We start from the raw sequence: 22844 nt of genomic DNA, 5'->3' as shown, positions 1-22844 counted from the left end.
AAGTAGACTTGTACCACTATTGAAATAAGCCCTTCATATGGTTCCACACTTTTAGCAACTTCAATTAAAAAGGCATTGGACATAGCTAGTACCTTAGTTTGGACCTTGGGGTCACATGTTAACTGAATGATCATATCCATAATTAGCAAGTCCACATATGAGGTAGCACACTGGGGACACTCAAACTCTCACTCGCATGAAAGACCTTGCACGTCAGTGATCCGTGCCACATATGACCACCCAGGGCATTTGTGCTGCTGATTAAATTGTAACCATGCTACCACCATGTGGGTTTGGTGAGAAATTACTCCTGAGCAACTGAGTAAAGCTCCTCAAAGTTAAGGTACTCAGACATGATAGAGAGCTTCAAATCCTGCATCGTTTTGTACAAACCTGAACTACTGGACAATAGCAAGGTAGCCTTATCAACTGGATCAATGACATGCCTTACCTGACAGTGCAACAAGAACCGGCACAGGTAATTCTTCCACCTTTACATATACTTGTTGAAGTCAGCAAAATTGTTGGGGCAGCTGGAGAGAAGGATTCTCTGTGGGTGTCTAGCCTACCATCATCATGACATGGGTATGGAGAGAGTCCACATTTTGTTTGAAGTTCCTAGACCTGCTCCTGTTGCTGTTCTTGTTGTTTCTGCTGGAAGTGCAGCTGCTCCTGCCTGCAGTGCAAAAATGCTGGAACCCTGGTGGCCACAATTTACCACTATTAAAAAAGTGTCACACATGTAAGAATGTCCTACATTGGCAATTTCATTTCTGCATAGGATATGACAGTGCTGCAAACCACCATTGTCAGTAAACATATAATTATACTATCCAACAGCATCTCGAGTGAAAAGCTAGGGTGATGAACCTCAGAAGAGGGACTGAAACTTAATGTGCAAGTTGACCTACAGGAAATCAGAAGGTCTGAACATCATGCAGAGATGAGCACAGAGAAAGCCAGTCAAATGACTGAACAACTCAACATACTCAACACAAAGCACAGTGTGGAGTCAGCGCCAGGTCCCAGTATGTTGATATTAGTGTAAGAACTGCTGGGCCAGATCTATTGCTGCCGGAAAGTAAACACCAGGGTCAATGGCTCTGCCCATAACACACTTTGTGTGTGCCCTACACAACACTGTTCTGCACTATTCTGCTCCGATACTCAGGCCAGCTCAACTGCATCCAGTTCAGTGTCCACTGGTGGGGGTATTAAAATGTCCTTGTGTAACACAAAGTTGTGCAAAAAAGTGACTGGTTGGTGCATAAGGTACAGTTTCCATTGATAGTGTACGTCAGGAAACTGTTGGAGCAGTAGTGTAGTTACATACTGAAAGGTATCTTGACCATGCCATGTCATCACAATCTGCCTTTGCAAAAACAGGTAGTGTGAAGAGAAGCAAAAAGAGCAACAGGTAAGGGAAATGCAACTAATATTTCAGTACCTTGAGTGTGCAGTTAGCCAAAGGAGTGTTCTGCAGCCACTGTATTCTAGAGCATTTCATCCTTTTCATTAGCTCATTCATGGCAATGCTTTTCAAATTTGATTACAATTCCCTGAGTGGTGTCTACAAAAACTGCAGTGATTTTGTAGAGGAACAAAGCATTGTTTACAAATAATGGCCAATTTAGCATTCACAACACACATTACTGATCAGTTGAAAATCCACTCTGGCTGAAAGAAGTTGATAAATAATGGCACTGACCTGACAATATGTGTTGCAGAATTTTCAAGAATCACATCATTGGTTCCTTTTTTACTTATGGTGCTCTAAATAATCACTAATATCTGCAGTTGTTAACAGCTCAATTATTGGAAGACATTCCACTGAGCTTTTGGCAGCCTATATGAGGACTGGTAAAAAAAAAAAAATCTACACTTGCTTTTACTTATTGTGCATGGTCTCCTTCGAAATACTCTCCTCCACAATTGATACGCCGTTCCCAATGCCGTTTCCACTTGTGGGAGCAGTCTTGGTATGCCTCATGCTGGATCGTGCAAAGTGTCGTCTGTGAATTTTCTTTTACTCATATATTGTTGCAAATCTTTGTCTTTTCAATGGGGTTTTCAACTTTGGGAATAAAAAAATATCCACTAGGGCCAAGTCTGGAGAGTACGGAAGATGAGGCAGCACAGTGATTTTGATTTTTGTACAGTAGTCACTCACCAACAGAGATGAATGTGCTGCAAGGGTCATAAATTGTCTGGTCACATTTGAGGCTGTTTCCTTCTCACATTTTCTTGCAGGCGTCACAACACATCCCAATAATATGATTGACTAACAGTTTGTCCCTGTGGCATGTACTCATAATGAACTGCTCCTTCAAAGTCAAAGAAAACTAACAGCAATGCTTTGACATTTGATCTGACCTGATGAGCTTTCTTTGGTCTAGGAGAACTTTTACTGGCCCATTGTTAAGATTGAACCTTGATCTCTACATCATAACTGTAGACTCACATCTCATCATCAGTTATGATTCTCTTAGGGAACATCTCGTTCTCATTTGCGTGATCCAACAGCTCCTCACAGATTGCAAGGTGAAGGTCTTTCTGGTCATGAGTCATGAGCCATGGGATGAACTTGGAAGCAGCATAATACATTCCAAGACGCTGTGTCAGGATTTCATGACATGATCCAACAGAAATGTTACATATCTCTGCAACCTCTTGGACACTCTGTCTTCAACTGCCATTCACAATTTCATTGACATTCCTCACATGAGTGCCTTCGATAGGCGTCAAAGGGCATTCTGAACAAGAGTCATCTTTAATTTTACTCTTGCCATTTTTAAACCATGTGAACTATTCATAACACCAAGTACAGCTTATGCACTCATCACTGTAGGCTTCTTGCATCATTTCGTGTGTCTCTGTAAGAGTTGCACACAAAATTTAATGCATACATGTTGCTCTAACTCTGCCATCTCAAAATTTGCAAACTGTGGTGCACAACATTCTACTCAATACAGCACTGAAAAATGAACAGCACACATAGAACAATGAATCTCCATGAAGTTACACAGTAAACACAGGCGTGTCCAGGGATGCCAACCCCATTTCTCTCCAACACACCATTGGCATCAAATTATGAATGTTCCAGAATTTTTTTAACGTACCTCGTATAGTACCAAGATTATGATTGTCCCAGACAGGCAATTATAGACCTTTTCAAATTAACACTCTGACAAGGGGACCATCAAATCTGTTAATAAACAATTTTGATGAGTCATGGGTCTGTTGTAGAGAGACCTATCCTGAATGTCTGGCTAGTGGCTTTTCATGCAGTGCCTCCTATCTTCCTAGAAAATCAATGTTGAAGTTCTGTTCACACCTCCTGTACCCCTAACATTAGACATTTTGTGATAAAGCTGAGGTTTGTGGCTAAGGTACACAGCTATCACACTGAAAGTACAGGTTAAATTCCAGCCTGCATACTACTTCTCCTTTTTTTCTGTTTCTTCGAATAGAATGTCATTAATTAGTATTTCAGGCAAAATTATTCCAAAATAGTTGTTTTCTCTTTAGTAATTTCATTACTAAATCAACCATGACAACAACCTTTCTTCGAATGAGTATTTCATGTGTTACAGAATAGATTACAGAATCATCTTTCTCGCTATCACTTGTAGTGCTAGAACAGAATTCCAGGCAGTATTTGTTGTACAAGCAACTGATACACAAATTCATAGAAGACTTTGCACATTTAACGAGAGCTCCTGCCTAGGAACCACACAGAATCTTCAGAAGTAATACTTGAAAATACATCTCATTTATATTCAAAACGACTGTCCTTTCTTCAGTCAACTTTGATGTGTACCACCGGTATCTGATCATTCTGGTGAAAGCAGGTGCACTAAATAGGTGCAGAATTAATGAACACATTTTTAGAGATTCTTTCCTGGAAGTGATTTCTTGATGAGTCTTTAGCAACTTGGGAACATTTTTCATTTCTTCCATGAAAATTTTAACCTGACTTTAAAATTAAATATCACAAGATTGGCAATGCGGAGTACATTTGAGTGGGATAATTTTTATGATCCTGGTGGGTGCTTTTCTTTCATCTACAAAAATTTGTTGATAAAGTGTCTGATCAGGTGAACAGGTGAACATTATCCAAATATTTGCCATTTTAACTGTGAACCATGAAAAGAATACACATTTTCAGACTGTTTTCTGTAATGACTGATATGTTAATGAATTTATTAAAATAATTTACAGCAAAAATTACTGTTTTTGAAAAATCTTGCATGACATATACTATTTAACGATATTCTTTGTGATGAAGCAGAAAAAAAGGAATGAATAAAAGTAAGCTGATAACATCTGAATCTGCACTGCCAGCATGATAGCCATCAATGTTAGCTACTGCACTACTTTCACTTACATAGTAGCACAAATGTTACAGTTACAGGAGTTATGCATTACACTTCAAGCTCACTTTTCTTGGAAACTTTAGGTCATCGTGTGAAATGAGCCTAGCCAGGCAGTCAGAAGAGGTTCCTCTACAACATACTTAAAACTCTTTGAAATCTGTGATTACATGTTTTGTGTTGGCAGAAGAGCCAACACTGTGTTATGAGTGGAGGCCAAAATGCACGTGTTTTAGCTCACGCAGGTTGGCGTGAAGAGGGAAGAACTATACTGACATGAGGTCGGGAACATGACAAGGAATGAGAATTCAGAAAGCGGACATAATTAGTTTGATACTTAACTTTAATCCATTAATGATGAACATCGCTCTTGGCGGTACATGATTCACAATATTATCTGTTCAGAATACATTCTTGAAGTAATTATAGGAACTGAATATGGCGCCTTGCTAGGTCGTAGCAAATGATGTAGCTGAAGGCTATGCTAAACTGTCGTCTCTGCAAATGAGAATGTATGCAGACAGTGAACCATCTCTAGCAAAGTTGGCTGTACAACTGGTGCGAGTGCAAGGGAGTCTCTCTAGACTAGACCTGCCGTGTGGTGGAACTCGGTCTGCAATCACTTATAGTGGCGACACGCGGGTCCGACATATACGGACCAAGGCCGATTTAAAGGCTACCACCTAGCAAGTGTGCTGTCTGGCGGTGACACCACATTCCTCCCCTGCAAATCTGCATACTTTTGTGGTATAAGGCCTCCGTCTGGAGGGGAGGATTCCATGTTGACATATGCAACGAGGTGGGGAGCCTAACAACAGGCGAGGCTGTGCCACCCGCACCCTGTCATTCAGACTGCGGGGAGCTAGGGAACACCTGAAAACCTACTCCAGGGTGCACACCAACATGCGGAGTATGTGCCCGTAGAGAGACAGGGGGGCTGAAGTGTCAACCTACATCGGGCTGGGACAACCGACTGGGGGAAGATGACATATAGTCCGGAGCGGGCAAGAGTTCTATGTCGGAGGACAACTGGTCCCGGGGAGCAATCGGCAATGTGTGACCCAGAGAGGCGCCCGGCAGCTGCAGCGGCGCGTCCACTGCGAGCGTTGCCAGTGGGAGGACAGGCGGCGGTGGCGTCGCGTCGCCATGGGGCAAAATGGAAGGCAGTGTCGGCAACATCTGCGGCTGAGGTGAGCCAGTAGATGGGTCCCCGGGGTGCTGACCGAATGGCACCATCGCTGAAAGCAGACGGAGAGCGGCAGATCCCATGCGACAACAGAGGCGCAGCTGCCGACGCACCTCACCAGAGGCTCCCAAAATCAGATACATAGTGTGTCTGAGGCAGCAAAGAATGTGCCCTTTGAGCCAACGCCGTGAACCTTGATAGCGGCGGTAGTAGACAACATCACCAGGGGCAAAAGCAAGTGTCTGACGCTGCACAGGAGCCTTATGCGGCAGATGTAGCAAAGACATCAAGGTTCGATGATGGCGACTGTGGAGCAACTCAGTCAGTGAGCGACCATCTCGGGCCTGAGAGCAATACGAGGACAAAAAGAGCAATAATGCATCCTCCCGAGAATGCGACTCTTTCAACTTCAACATCTGTGACTTGAAAGACCTGACCAATTGTTCAGCGGCACTGTTTTACTATGGCGAAAACGGCGCGGACATCGCATGTTGAATACCATTGGCCTTTCATAATGACTGAAATTCTGCGGACATGAATTGTGGGCCATTGTCGGAAACAATTGTCTGTGGAAGACCTTCAATGCAAAAGATAGCAGATAACGCTTGGATGGTGGTAGATGATGTCGTGGAAGACATCCGGACAACAAAAGGAAAATTACTGAATGAATCTATCACAACCAACCATCGAGTATTCCAGAATGGACCAGCAAAATCGATGTGTAAGCGTTGCCAAGGGAAAGTGGCTTTTGGCCATGCAAAGAATTTCCGCGGTGGTGCTGATTGTTGTTCGGCACACACCATGCAAGAAGAGCACATATTCGTAATCGCGGCATCAATTCCGAACCTTGTACAGTGCTGACAAGCAAGTTGTTTCATTCTCACTAAAGCCCAATGTCCTTGGTGGAGAAGCTTTAAGACAGAGGACTGTAACAAACATGGGACCATGACCCTGGACTGATCATTATCAGAACGCAAAAGCAAAACACCATGACGAACAAAAAGTCTCTCACTGTGAGCAAAACATTGGCAAACCAACGGGTCCTAGATCCGTGACTTTGACAAGGGCCATTATGTAGCGACAAAACTCAGATGGTAGCAAGGACAGGGTCAGCAGTTGTGGCTGTAGCTACATGATGAAAATCAAGCAGAAACGATTGGACCATGTCATCGGTTTCCGAATCAATGAACATGCAAGCAAGTTCAGAAGAATCAAATGCCCTATCTTCAGCAACAGGCAAATGGGACAAGGAATCTGCGTTTCCGTGCTTAGCAGTGGACCGATATAAGATATCGTAGCAGTACTGCGAGAGGAAAATAGACCAGCGAATAAACTTTTGCGCTGTACGTGGAGGTACAGGTTTGTTTGCATGAAAAAGTGATGTCAAAGATTTGTGGTCTGTGATTATGGTAAAGGGATGACCATACAAGAAGTCATAAAACTTTGTAACACCAAATACGAGAGCCAATGCTTCCTTCTCGATCTATGAATAATTTCTTTGCTCAGACGAGAGCAATTTGGACGCAAAGGCAATAGGACGATCGTGCGAGCCATCTTTGTGCGCAAGCACAGCACCAATTCCAAAATCCGAGGCATCCACCATCAACATGGTTCACATGGCTCTGAGCACTATGGGACTTAACAGCTGTGGTCATCAGTCCCCTAGAACCTAGAACTACTTAAACCTAACTAACCTAAGGACATAACACACATCCATGCCCGAGGCAGGATTCGAACCTGCGACCGTAGCAGTCGCACGGTTCCGGACTGCGCGCCTAGAACCGCAAGACTACCGTGTCCACCATCAACAAAAGGGGGCTTTTGGGGATCGAAAGGTGTAAGGCAAGTATTGGAAAACAACGCCGATTTCAACCGGCGAAACACGCATTTGCATTCCATCGTCCAGACGAACGGAACATCTTTACGGTGTAAGTGATGAAGCGGAGCTGAAATGGAAGAGGCATGCGGAGCATATCTGTGATAATAGTTGATTTTCCCCAGCACATTCTGTAGCTGCTTCAAATTCTGCAGCGAAGGCAAGTCTTGTATGATACGGAGGTGCATGGGACTGGGATGTATGTCTTAGACATTGAGTACATGGCCCAGGTATGGCAAGTCACGAGTAAAAAACACACATTTGTCCTTCCATAAGTGAAAACCATTTTGTTGCAAGACCTGAAATAATGTTCTGAGATTGGCTAAATGTTCTTCTTCCATCTTTCCGGAGATCACAATATCATCCAGATAGTTTGCTGCAGGAAGGACTGACACACAGACAGTTTGTAGATTTTGCTGAAACAATGCAGGGGCGGATGCACACCCGATTGGCAGTCGTTTGAATTGATACACTCCAAGATGCGTGTTAACCACCAAAACCCACTAGGATTCTTTGTCCACTGGTATCTGCAAGTACGCATCTGCTAGGTCCAACTTCGAAAAATATATGCCTGGACACAGTTTGTCAAAAAGATCTTCAGGGCGGGGTAAAGGAAAAGTTGCAATCACTAGTTGTGAATTCACTGTTGCCTTGAAGTCCACACAAAGTCTCAATTTTCCAGAAGGTGATGCCCAGAGAGAAGCCTGCACACGTTCAATTACACCTTGTGATTCCAAATCGTGTAATGTTTTTGCAACCTCATCATGCAATGCGTGGGGAATATTGAACACTCTGAAAAATTTTGGTTGTGTGTTTACTTTCAGTTCCAAATGTGCTTTATAGTTCTTAGCGCAACCGAGGCCCTGTGCAAAAATGTTTGCAAATTCTTCACATAGACGAGGAACACTGTCTGAAGGCACAGTCTGGTTCACTGATAGGACCTGATTTACTATAGACAAGTTAAACAACTGAAATAAATCAAAACCAAACAAGTTCACTGCAGAAGAAGAACGAAGGACGTAAAATGACACAAGCTTTGTTTGTCCTTTGTATGTTGCAAGAAGGCTGCACTGTCACAATACAGGGATCTCTTGACCTGAATAGCTAGTTAACTTAACATTTGCGGCACGCAATGGAGGTGTGCCCAGCAGTTTGTAAGTGTCTTGATTGATCAGTGAAACTGCAGCTCCGGTAGCGAGCTGGAATGGTATCACTATGCCGTTAATGTCCAAGTCTACAAAAAGTTTGTCCTGCTGATGACAAGAGCGACTGTCTCGTGCAACGTGAACTGACACTGGTACATAATCACTTGCGACTTGACGGGAGTTCCGGCGATGTCGACACACACTATTTTTGGGACGAACACAGTCACTGTTAGAGAGAGTGGCACTGGGCGGAGTGGAATGAACTACATGAATTTCCATGGGCGAAGTTTTGCGAGCCTGAGTATCCTTGGTTCAATTCCGATCCTGGTGCGAAGCAAAGGGCCTGGAATGGTTTGGAGTTTCCGATCTGAGCTTTTTTGGGCAAACACTCTGAACATGTCCTTTTTTATTACAGTAAAATCAAATCGCTTGGCATGATGGGCAATTCTCACGCGAATGTTTAATAGCGCACCGCAGGCATGATTTAAGCACTGCATTTGCTTGCCGGCACGGCACACGTGGCTGCGAGCATGGCGGCAGAGGCGCAGCCGAGCGCGAGGGCTGTTTACTGCTCAGTACAGCTCGCCCAGTGGGCCAGTTAACCTGACACACATCTGGTAAAGTTTCAAATGATTCCTGAGCAAAGTCAAGTGTGTCCTGCCGATCCAACATGTCCATCACTTGTTGAAGGGAGGGACTGACTAGTTTCAAAATCTGTTCCCTTATACGAACATCAGAAACATTCTGTGCAATTGCATCACATACCATAGTATCTGAATATGGGAGACCACATTGACACTCAAAAGCACAATCCCTAGTAAGGCCTTGCAAGGTTGCAACCCACTCCCTATTAGTCTGACCTGCCATACATTTTGTACGAAAGAAGGTACACCATTTGGCAACTACATTGATGGATTGTTTGAAATACGCATCTGATGCAGACAAAATTTCTTCGTAGGATAGAGTTGCTACACCGTATCAGGGAAATGATTTGACTATCACACAGTAGGTTTGCACACTGAGGGATGACAAAAGAAAAGGCTGCCGCTCGTTACCTTGAATTCTGTAGGCGGCGAGATGGAATCCAAATTGGCGTGCCCACTCCGTCCAGCTTTCCGGTGCAGCATCAAAAGGTCAGAAGGTCAGTGCAACTGCGTGTTGTGGCTGCGTTAGCGGTGGAGCGGCTGCTGCCGCATCATTTTGCGTCGCACGTTGACCCTGGACGAGCTGTCCAAGGGCATCCAGTAATGCCTGCATCTGCTGATTCTGTAAGTGATAAAATTCAGACAGTACTTCTGGAGATTGCGGCCAAGCCATTGCACAATTAAATGAGGGCAGTCTCAGTGACATATATCAGTATAGTTAAGAACACCGTTTTTACTGCTAGTTGCCAGTTTTGTGTTGGCAGAAGAGCCAACACCGTGTTATGAGTGGAGCCGAAATGCACGTGTTTTAGCTCACGCAGGTTGGCATGAAGAGGGAAGAACTATACTGACATGAGGTCGGGAACATGACAAGGAATGAGAATTCAGAAAGCGGACATAATTAGTTTGATACTTAACTTTAATCCATTAATGATGAATGTCGCTCTTGACGGTACATGATTCACAATATTATCTGCTCAGAATACATTCTTGAAGTAATTATAGGAACTGAATATGGCGCCTTGCTAGGTCGTAGCAAATGATGTAGCTGAAGGCTATGCTAAATTGTCGTCTCTGCAAATGAGAATGTATGTAGACAGTGAACCATCGCTAGCAAAGTTGGCTGTACAACTGGGGCGAATGCTAGGGAGTCTCTCTAGACTAGACCTGCTGTGTGGCGGTGCTCGGTCTGCAATCACTGATAGTGGCGACATGCGATTCCGACGTATACTAATGGACCACGGCTGATTTAAAGACTGCCACCTAGCAAGTGTGTTGTCTGGCAGTGACACCACAACATGTCTGATGGTCCCCTTGTGTAATCAATGGATCAGTCATTCAGGAAACACACAATGGCCAACATACTCACTTGTGGACTTTTGTTTGTGAGGAAAATTAAAACACGAGTTCTACTAGGAAACACTGATGACTTCTGAAGACACAAAATGCCATTTTATGCAACCCTGTTCTACAATACATGCAGATGAAATTCAATATGCAGCATAACCTGTCCAGGACCGCTTTATAGTATATGTTAGTTTTCGTGGTCAATATTTTGAGAAATTTATATGATCATCATTAATAATAAACACACAAACATTACTTGAGTTGTATGTCTGCTTCCTTATGGTACGGCAGGGCAGACAATCGTGGGACCTTTCCTCCTGATGACAAGACCGCTGTTTGTTGAGCTACCTTGTTACTGTTTAATCAAGTTCCACACATGTTAGGTGAAATCTTCAAAGACTCTTTCGAATGCTACAGAATAAAGTATATGGTTCCATTTTAATAAGTCTGTGCCATAATTTGACATTATAAACAATAAAAATTACTTGCATTTGTCAGAAAATTTACCATGTTGCCTACTGTAACTCAGTGAAGACTGTACTTCAGTGAATATATCCATTCTGAATATATTCAAGATGATCTGTCTTAGGTGTCTCATGCTGTGCAGTGCTAACATATCAAAAATTATAATCAGTTGTCAGAAAGTCTGAATGTGCTAAACCATAAACCTAAACTACAAGAATGTATGATAGTATTTGGGATAGTGGTAGGTAGTCTCAGAGATTGTGTATTGGCATAATCTGTATCATTTCAGGCATGGGGGTTACCTTCACACTATCAGATGTTATTGAATTTAGCTTATGTTAAAATTCAGCAGTTTAAGTATGAAACACCTATTTTTTGTTTACTCCAAAGATATTCCTGCTCCAACATACAGGCCTCCAAAGGTGACACTGCGAACACCATTTTGAAGATGTGAATTTCAGAAAATTTTTTAAATTGCTGTATCTCTGTAACAGTTCTAGATATTTTACTAGAGTTTTTATATTTGAAGGATAATTGCTTTATGATTACAATGGTATCCTCTGTTTGGACATATCTGCCAAAGTTCTTTCACTGTCGCCTTTTGAATTTTTTTTATAATTAACAGATTTTTTTTTTTTTTTTTTTTTTTTTTTTCAAAATGCCAATCCAGAAAAGATAGATTTTTTTCTGTTGTTTAGTACCATGTAGTACTATAGTCACTGTAAAGGAGAGCTTCCTCTTTTATGTTGGACAGGTTTTATTTTTAAAAGTTATTATTTTTTACTTGGGGTAATATATGTCTTCACTGAAGTCATTCCTGACAAATTTCTTTGTTACAATGTTCATTTCTATTGTCTTTGTGCAGTTATTTCTTATCACTTTCTTTGCTGCTGTTGTCAGTTTCTTTGTCATGGTTAGATTAGATTAGTACTTGTTCCATAGATCATGAATACGACACTTCGTAATGATGTGGAATGTGTCAGTTTAATAAAAGGTGTCTATACAAGATATTACATTAGACAAAATATAACATGACACAATTTTTTTTTTTGGGGGGGGGGGGGGGGGGGGGAGGAGGTTGGGAAATTACCCACTTACTATATCCAAAAATTCATCTAATAAGTAGGAGGAGTTGCCATTAAGAAATTCTTTTAATTTCCTTTTAAATGCTATATGGCTATCTGTCACACTTTTGATGCTATTAGGTAAGTGACCAAAGACTTTTGAAGCAGCATAATTTACCCCCTTCTGAGCCAAAGATAGATTTAACCTTGAGTAGTGAAGATCATCCTTTCTCCTAGTGTTGTAGCCATGTACATTGCTATTACTTTTGAATTCGTTTGGATTGTTAATAACAAATTTCATAAGTGAATATATATATTGTGAAGCTACATTGAAGATTTCTAGCTCTTTAAATAAGTGTCTGCAGGATGATCTTGGATGAGCTCCAGCAATTATTCTGATTACACACTTTTGTGGAATGAACACTCTTTTACTCAATGATGGGTTACCCCAGAATATGATGCCATTCGAAAGCAGAGAATGTAAATAGGCATGGTAAGCTAATTTACTCAGATGTATATCGCCAAAATTTGCAATGACCCTAATAGCATAAGTAGCTGAACTCAAACGTTTCAGCAGATCCTCAGTGTATTTTTTTAAGTTCAACCCCTCATCAATGCATACACCTGCAAATTTTGAATATTCTACCTTAGCTACCGATTTCTGATCGAAGTCTATATTTATTAATGGGGTCATTCCATTTACTGTGTGGAACTGTATATACTGTGTTTTGTCAAAGTTTAATGAGAGCCCATTTGCAGAGAACCACTTAATGATTTTCTGAAAAACATCATTTACAATTTCACCAGTTAATTCTTGTCGGGGGTGGTAGCTATATCAGGAAAAAGTACTAGCTTTCCATCTTTGTGAATATAGAATGGCAAGTCATTAATATATATTAAGAACAGTGGGGGACCCAAGACTGAACCTTGCGGCACCCCATTCTTGATTGTTCCTCAGTTTGAGAAATCACCAGTTTTTTGCATATTATGTGAACTGTTTATTTCAACTTTCCGCACTCTTCCAGTTAGGTATGATTTAAACCATTTGAACACTGTCCCATTCATACCACAGTACTTGAGCTTATCAAGAAGTATTCCATGATTTACACAATCAAAAGCCTTTGATAGATCACAAAAACTCCCAACTGGTGACTTCCGGTTACTCAAAGCATTTAATACTTCATTAGTGAAAGTATATATATACTTTCGCTAATGAAATATTAAATGCTTTGAGGAATGCTTTAATATTTCATCAATGAAAGTAGAAAGAAACTTCCACATGGGAAAAATATATTAAAAACAAAGATTCCAAGACTTACCAAGCGGGAAAGCGCCGGCAGACAGGCACAATGAACAAAACACACAAACACACACACAGAATTACTAGCTTTCGCAACTGATGGTTGCTTCTTCAGGAAAGAGGGAAGGAGAGGCAAAGACGAAAGGATGTGGGTTTTAAGGGAGAGGCTAAGGAGTCATTCCAATCCCGGGAGTGGAAAGACTTCCCTTAGGGGGAAAAAAAGGACAGGTGTCTGCTTGTGTTTGTGTATGTGCGGATGGCTATATATGTGTGTGTGTGTGTGTGTGTGTGTGTGTGTGTGTGTGTGTGTACACCTGTCCTTTTTTTCCCCCAAGGGAAGTCTTTCCGCTCCCAGGATTGGAATGACTCCTTACCCTCTCCCTTAAAACCCACATCCTTTCATCTTTCTCTCTCCTTCCTGAAGAAGCAACCATCGGTTGCGAAAGCTAGTAATTCTGTGTGTGTGTTTTATTCATTGTGCCTATCTACCGGCGCTTTCCCACTTGGTAAGTCTTGGAATCTTTGTTTTCCCATCTCCGGAGTTCGGATAGGTTGGTGTTGGTGGGAAGTATCCAGATAACTCAGACGGTGTAACACTGTGCCAAGATGTGCTGGCCGTGTACCAAGGCATGTTTAGCCACAGGGTGATCCTCATTACCAACAAACACTGCATAAAAAAAGGGGATACGTCTGATGTCAACAACTACCGCCCAATCTCTCTTCTGACTACCTTATCCAAAATTCTAGAAAAAGTAATGTATTGTAGAGTAGCTTCACACCTTTGTAAAATTTTTCAATGGAAAATGATATATATATATATATATATATATATATATATATATATATATATATATATATATATATATATATATATATACTAAAAACAAAGATTCCAAGACTTACCAAGCGGGAAAGCGCCGGTAGATAAGCACAATGAATAAAACACACAAACACACACACAGAATTTGAGCTTTCGCAACCGGCGGGTGCTTTGTCCTTTCCCTTTCCTTTTTCCTTCCCTCTTTCCTGATGAAGCAGCCGCCGGTTGCGAAAGCTCAAATTCTGTGTGTGTCTTTGTGTGTTTTATTCATTGGGCCTATCTACCGGCGCTTTCCCGCTTGGTAAGTCTTGGAATCTTTGTTTTTAATATATTTTTCCCATGTGGAAGTTTCTTAAACACACACACAGAATTTCTAGCTTTCGCAACCAACGGTTGCTTCTTCAGGAAAGAGGGAAGGAGAGGGAAAGACAAAAGGATGTGGGTTTTAAGGGAGAGGGTAAGGAGTCATTCCAATCCCGGGAGCGGAAAGACTTCCCTTAGGGGGAAAAAAGGACGGGTGCACACTCGCACACACACACATATCCATCCGCACATACACAGACACAAGCAGACATATTTAAAGGCAAAGAGTAAGGGCAGAGATGTCAGTCGAGGCGGAAGTACAGAGGCAAAGAAGTTGTTGAGAGACAGGTGAGGTATGAGTGGCGGCAACTTGAAATTAGCGGAGGTTGAGGCCTGGCGGATATCGAGAAGAGAGGATATACTGAAGGGCGAGTTCCCATCTCTGGAGTTCGGATAGGTTGGTGTTGGTGGGAAGTATCCAGATAACTCAGACGGTGTAACACTGTGCCAAGATGTGCTGGCCGTGCACCAAGGCATGTTTAGCCACAGGGTGATCCTCATTACCAACAAACACTGTCTGCCTGTGTCCATTCATGCAAATGGACAGTTTGTTGCTGGTCATTCCCACATAGAAAGCGTCACAGTGTAGGCAGGTCAGTTGGTAAATCACGTGGGTGCTTTCACACGTGGCTCTCCCTTTGATCGTGTACACCTTCCGGGTTACAGGACTGGAGTAGGTGGTGGTGGGAGGGTGCATAGGACAGGTTTTACACCGGGGGCAGTTGCAAGGGTAGGAGCCAGAGGGTAGGGAAGGTGATTTGGGGATTTCATAGGGATGAACCAAGAGGTTACGAAGGTTAGGTGGACGGTGGAAAGACACTCTTGGTGGAGTGGGGAGGATTTCATGAAGGATGGATCTCATTTCGGGGCAGGATTTTAGGAAGTCGTATCCCTGCTGGAGAGCCACATTCAGAGTCTGATCCAGTCCCGGGAAGTATCCTGTCACAAGTGGGGCACTTTTGGGGTTCTTCTGTGAGAGGTTCTGGGTTTGAGGGGATGAGGAAGTGGCTCTGGTTATCTGCTTCTGTACCAGGTCGGGAGGGTAGTTGCGGGATGCGAAAGCTGTTTTCAGGTTGTTGGTGTAATGGTCCAGGGATTCAGGACTGGAGCAGATTCGTTTGCCACGAAGGCCTAGGCTGTAGGGAAGGGACCGTTTGATATGGAATGGGTGGCAGCTGTCATAATGGAGGTACTGTTGCTTGTTGGTGGGTTTGATGTGGACGGATGTGTGAAGCTGGCCATTGGACAGATGGGAGGTCAACGTCAAGGAAAGTGGCATGGGATTTGGAGTAGGACCAGGTGAATCTGATGGAACCAAAGGAGTTGAGGTTGGAGAGGAAATTCAGGAGTTGTTCTTCACTGTGAGTCCAGATCATGAAGATGTCATCAATAAATCTGTACCAAACTTTGGGTTGGCAGGCTTGGGTAACCAAGAAGGCTTCCTCTAAACGACCCATAAATAGGTTGGCATACGAGGGGGCCATCCTGGTACCCATGGCTGTTCCCTTTAATTGTTGGTATGTCTGGCCTTCAAAAGTGAAGAAGTTGTGGGTCAGGATGAAGCTGGCTAAGGTGACGAGGAAAGAGGTTTTAGGTAGGGTGGCAGGTGATCGGCGTGAAAGGAAGTGCTCCATTGCAGCGAGGCCCTGGACGTGCGGGATATTTGTGTATAGGGAAGTGGCATCAATGGTTACAAGGATGGTTTCCGGGGGTAACAGACTGGGTACGGATTCCAGGCGTTCGAGAAAGTGGATGGTGTCTTTGATGAAGGATGGGAGACTGCATGTAATGGGTTGAAGGTGTTGATCTCCTTCCCTCTTTCCTGAAGAAGCAACCTTTGGTTGCAAAAGCTAGAAATTCTGTGTGTGTGTTTAAGAAACTTCCACATAGGAAAAATATATTAAAAACAAAGATTCCAAGACTTACCAAGTGGGAAAGCGCCGGTAGATAGGCCCAATGAATAAAACACACAAAGACACACACAGAATTTGAGCTTTCGCAACCGGCGGCTGCTTCATCAGGAAAGAGGGAAGGAAAAGGAAAGGGAAAGGACAAAGCACCCGCCGGTTGTGAAAGCTCAAATTCTGTGTGTGTGTTTGTGTGTTTTATTCATTGTGCTTATCTACCGGCGCTTTCCCGCTTGGTAAGTCTTGGAATCTTTGTTTTTAGTATATCATTTTCCATTGAAAAATTTTACAAAGGTGTGAAGCTACTCTACAATACATTACTATTTCTAGAATTTTGGATAAGGTAGTCAGAAGAGAGATTGGGCGGTAGTTGTTGACATCAGACGTATCCCCTTTTTTTATGCAGTGGTATAACAATTGCATACTTCAGTCTATCTGGGAAAATACCCTGCTTCAGAGAGCTATTACATATGTGGCTAAGAATCTTGCTTTTATTATCCTGCTGGAAATGCCATCAATCCCATGTGAGCTTTTATTCTTGAGAGAGTTTAATATCTTCCTAATTTCAGATGGAGAGGTGGGTGGAAATTCAATTGTATCAAATGATGTGGGTAAGGCCTCTTCCATTAACTGCCTTGCTTCTTCTGATGAACATTTAGATCCTATTTTCTCTAAAACATTTAAAAAATGATGATTCAAAATGTTTTCAACTTCCAGCTTGTTGTTTATCAAGTTTTGATTCGGTTTGATGGTGATGCCGTCATCCTGTACTCTTGGTTGTCCTGTCTCCCTTGTAATAATATCCCAAATTGTTTTGATTTTGTTATCAGAGGTATTAATCTCATACTTTTTAATAACCTTTCTTAATGTAGCACAGTAGTTTTTATAATATTTGGCTGTTTCTGGGTCATTACTCTTTCTTGTTGTTAGATACAGTTCCCCTTTGTGGTTACTAGATTTTTTATTCCTTTAGTAAGCCAAGGTTTTGTGCATAGTTTCTTATAATTAGATTTAACTACTTTCTTGGGGAAACAGTTTTCAAATTCTCCTACAAGTGTATCATGAAATCAATTATCTTTTAAATTAGCATCAGGTTCCTTGTACACCTCATCCCAGTCTAACTGCTGAAGATTATCTCTGAAATTTCTAATTGTGGAGTCATTAACTGAACGTACATCTTTGGAGGGTAGTTTTGAAATACTGAATGGAACTATGTCATATACTGTTACTAGCTGAGCATTATGATCATAAAGCCCATTCTCAACAGGACAAGAATTTATGTTTTTAAACCTATCTTGGTCTATAAAAGTGTTATCTACCAATGTGCTCCTGTCCTTTATCACCTGAGTAGAAAAATTAATGACAGATGTCAAATTGAAAGAACCGAGCAAGACTTCCAGGTCATTCTATCTATTACACTCTTTCAATGAATCAACATTGAAGTTCCCACAAATAATAATTTGCTTTCCCCTATCTGACAGATTGCACAGCAAGGCATCCAAGTTTTTCAGGTTTCCTGAAGGGGCCTATATACTGTTACAATTATAATAGAGCACTCCTTCAGTTTAAGTTGACAGGCACACGCTTCTATATGTTGCTCTAGACAAAACTTTTTTGTATCTAAGCTTTCTACACAGTGATAACTTTTGACATATGTGGCAACTCCTCCTCCCACCTTATTTTCTCTACTCATATGTGCAGCTAGTTTATAGCCACTGATATTTACCTTTTCCATATCAGACACAATGTGATGCCCAGACAGGCATAGTATATCTATTACATTATTAGATTCGATGTCATCTAAATAAACCAGGAGCTCATCTACGTTATTCTTCAATCCCGGAATATTTTGGTGAAAAATGGTAACATTATTTTTTACTTTACTTTTCTGAGACTCTACTTTTTCCACCAATATTTTAGTTATATATGGTAAAATTATTATTTACTTTACTGTTGTGAGAATTTTGTGAGTTTTGGACCTCTTTAGCACCTGCCTGCCTGAACTTCTCATTCGACACTGATATTAGCCTAAAAAAGAGGTACATCCATGAGTACTAGTGTCCCCCCCTATAGATTTCGCTAACAACCCTGCCAGTTTACCCTTCCCTTTCCTATTGAGATGTAGGCCATGCCTTGTGAAATCCCCCCTATCAATAGCCTCGACAGGAACCAATCCAATGTCTGACAGAGTGGTCACACTACGCAACTGATCCAACTCCATATTTACCCTCCTGACAGAGCTGTTCAACTGGGGCTGATCATGCCGCATGAAAGCAGGCAAAAGCCCAACATTGGTATGGGTTGTTGCTGAGGCTACTTTCACCAGGTCACACTCAATGTTGTAGCCTTGATCCCTATCAATACTGTTTCCCACTCCACCCACTACCATCACATGATCCTGCTTTGTAAATCCCTTGCACAAGGAACCTATATCCTCTACCACCTGGCTAAGACTTGCACTGGTTATTCATTGCACATTTATGTATTGTAGTTGTTAAGTGCTAATTTGTTTACTGAAGAGGCTTCTAAGAAATCTGAGACCATCCGGTGAGTTTTGTGTTTTCATGTGGAATTTGCCAGTTGACATAGTTGCAGTGTGTTTTATGAAAAGGACTGTTTGAAATGTCTTCTTACTGGGGCACAGGAAAGTGAAGTGTGTTGACTATTGCATAACCATAAAAAAGTGATATATAAGACAAACAAAAAAACAGACTCTGTTCAGGTGGAGAATAAGTGTTATCATATGAAGACTCTGTTTCAAAGAGAAGATGTTTCCAGTGACGACTTTTTGTATTATAAATGTTTTGACAGAATAACAACAATGTTGGTAACTGAAAAAGCAGAAGCCTCCCATGGTGCAGATGATGCAGATTTTGCATCAATAGAGGAAGAATTAAATACCCTGAATCAGTCAACTACAGAGGTAGGAATTAATCCTGTTAAGAAACCAAGATCTGTGAAGTCAAGTCATAAGCTCTATGCATCAACAAAGTGCAGAGAAATTACTAAAGTTATAGATGAATACACTACAGCAAAACTGACCACACTCTTCAAAGTAGAAATTCCATCTTCAGATGAAAATGAACCAAAGCACTCTTGCACATGTTGCCAGGAATTTTCCACAGCTATCATTTCTGCTGTTGACTATTGGGCATCCTACAGGGAAAAGGTGCAAGTATTAACTATTATTTCAGAGACATTTTAAAAAAATAGTAATAATTTTGAACCATGTTCCAAAAGCATCAAAGTACATGGTAGGCAAATCAAGAAATGTAAGGTCTGTGAAAGGAGTCTTTGGAAGACCAGGTCCTTATTATGGTCACCCTGTAGAAGCCACTGAAGTTCAAATAGTGCAGTCATTTTATCTGGAAGATAAATGGAGCTGTACTCACCAGAGTGCCTACAAAAAAGACACTATAATGTTAACAGTTGAAGGTCAAAAAGTTTTGAAAATGAAGAGTATTAAAGAAACTTTTGCAATTTATAAGAGCCTCTGTACAACTTCACATATTGGAATATCAAAATTTTATGCATTACAACCTAAGTGGGTAGTTCCACTCCCACCTAGAGATGTCTGCTTATGTGTGTACTGCGCAAATTTTGAACTTTGTGTGGTAACTTTGAAGAACTTACTGGAGCACATGACATATGACACCTTGTTTGGGTGTGTGGAGTCATTAGTAATCTGTGACTTATAGCAAAAGACTTATTTGTTTCAAGAATGTGGTGACTGTCATGGAAAGGGAGGACTGTCTTTGCAGACACTTGGCCAGTAAGATGTAGCAGATAACTCTGCAGAAATTACATATGCGACATGGGAGGAAAATAAACTACTTAAGAAAACTGTTGCCTTTGACAGTTTCATTGATGAACTTGGTAAATGGTCAGTGAAAGCAGTAACACACCAGCATCTGAAGAAATTGCTACAACAGCACTCAGCAGAAGTGAAAGGGTGAGTACAGGCTGGAGAACTATGTTTAGTGCTTCACTGTGATTTCGCTGAGAACTGGTCTGTAATTCTCTCACATGAAGTACACAGGTATCATTGGAGTAATGACCAGGTTTCAATTTTTACAGGAGTGGCATATTTTCAAAACAAGACCACAAGCGTTGCAGTTATCAGTGATGTCACAGGACACGACTCAGCACATGCTTTTCTAGCAATGCGCTTGAAGATGAAAATGTGAACTTGAAATACAGCGGACAGTTGAAAATAGCCAACAGTGTGGAATTAAACACTTCATTTCAAATAAATTGACTGCCTTGGTAGACAAGATTAATAAAAGTCAAATTTCTTTTAAAAAATTGACAAAAATAACTTCATTGTCCTGCAAGGCGATTAACACTTGACCGTCAGAAAGGTGGAAACAAAATAAAATCTGAAACTAATAACATATTTTGTTGATGATGATGATGAGGTCCCATACTCCAAGGTGCATAGGGGACGATGCCGGAGACCCTTCCATAATTATGTGAATGTATTTTAATTCACTTGATAGCTCCCGGCCACAGAAATCCGTTTTGTTTTTTTTTATTTGACGTGAGAGCAACAAATGAAGAGAAAACAGCAAAATCACTTAACGTAAACATGGGTCACGTGGAGACTACCATCTCCCCACTATAACTCAGGCTGCTCTTTGCTTCAGGTCCAGATCTACGATATTTCCAAACCGCGGCAATATGAAATAGTGGCGCTCCCCCTCCCTAGAGCATTTGAGATAGGACGCCAAAAATTTAAAAAATAGACTTTTCAAAAATATCTTCATTTGGTAGCTCACATCTTTCTGAAGAGTCTGATACATAAAACACATATGTTTGAGGGAACATGTTATTTGCTCTTAAGCGAGCCACGCCTCTTCACACAGCACGCTTCCATCACACGCCTCTGTATTTCGCTCTGAGGAATCCTAATGGATGCCATCAGACTATATTCAGGCCAAAGGAAATTAAAATCTCCTGTGGTGCCTCTCCTACTCCCAGTCAGCCAGTTTAACATCCTGCCCGTCTTTAAAAAAATCTCACAATTAATAATGGATGGGATTATTTGTAACCGGCAGAATAAGAACTCTTCAGAAAATTTGCAGTCTTTACTGCCTATTAGCTAATAACTTGCTGTTTTGTGTGTCATAAAATTAAATATAGGATACATAAAACCAGTAAAGTCAAGAGACAAGCAAGACAGTACACAGTTCTTCAATCCTTAAGTCCTTGCTTTTTTTTCTCTCTCTCTAATGTTGCCACAGCTTTCTGGGAAAGAATCTGTTACCTCATCAAAGTTCCTCAACATTTTGCTACAATAAAAAACGAAATGTCATTGTCTAACACTAGAAAAGCTGTTTATACAAATAGTACACAAGACTGGTATGGTTTCTCGATCAGATTACGTGTATTTTGTCACTGTCTGCTAGATAAAACAAAATAGGCCTGCCTAATTTTGCAGCAATTGTTACACACACCAAATAGACGAGACTGTTTTGGCACAAATGGTAATTTTTATAACACGACAATATAATTCACGAAGTACCAATATCAAATGCCTATTAGGCCTACTAAAAGCAAAAAGTTTTATGTTCGGAAATAGTTTCATGTTTCAATCATACTACCTAGCTTCTACATCTACATCTACATCCATACTCCGCAAGCCACCTGATGGTGCGTGGCAGAGGGCACACTGAGTACATCTATCGGTTCTCCCTTCCATTCCAGTCTCGTATTGTGGGTGGAAGGAAATATTGTTGCTATGCCTCTGTGTGGGCTCTAATCTCCCTGATTTTATCCTCATGGTCTCTTCATGAGATATACGTAGGAGGGAGCAATATACTGCTTGACTCCTCTGTGAAGGAATGTTCTCTAAACTTCAACAAAAGCCCGTACCGAGCTACTGAGCGTCTCTCTTCTGAATCATGAGATCGAAAAATAGTAATATGAAAATTTTATATAAATTTTAAATTGTCATATTCTTTCATAATTCGTGTGAGTCCCCGTTTCTTCTCCTTCCTCGTTCCAACAAATAATCTTGTCATCACTAATCCTGTAACTATTCAAAACTTATTCTCTGGTTAACTACACTAAACCTGCCACAATCACCATTTAGTTATCCCACATTTATTCTCCAGTTAGGTGTTATTAGCTGTTCATGCAAGGCATTTACCGTGCTACTCCCAGAATAGAACTTTAGCGGCTGCTAGCCGGGGACTGTATAACTGGCCCTTAGTAGTGTAGTGGTCTGGCCAAAAATTTTCTGTCAAAATTTCAATTTCTTGGATACACAGAGAAAACAATACGTAATATTTGTACCTTTATTCCTGTTAGTCGTTTATTTCCACTTCATAGTCTGTATCTATGGAATTCACT

The 22844-nt window shown here is 41.4% G+C and overlaps 1 protein-coding gene across 1 annotated transcript in view; it reads right to left on the bottom strand.

Annotated features, from left to right (window-relative positions):
* The window catches only part of LOC126365768 (serine/threonine-protein kinase PRP4 homolog), a 266407-nt gene that overhangs the window by 36235 nt on the left and 207328 nt on the right, over window positions 1–22844 (bottom strand). Inside the window, exon 19 of the mRNA XM_050008287.1 lies at window positions 9636–9846. The gene's annotated coding sequence lies outside the window, so the exon portion shown is untranslated. The remainder of the gene's footprint in view (window positions 1–9635; window positions 9847–22844) is intronic.

This window comes from Schistocerca gregaria, chromosome 4, assembly GCF_023897955.1.
Source record: "Schistocerca gregaria isolate iqSchGreg1 chromosome 4, iqSchGreg1.2, whole genome shotgun sequence".
NCBI classification, from domain to species: Eukaryota; Metazoa; Arthropoda; class Insecta; order Orthoptera; family Acrididae; genus Schistocerca; species Schistocerca gregaria.
This window is presented reverse-complemented; position numbering and strand designations above follow the sequence as displayed.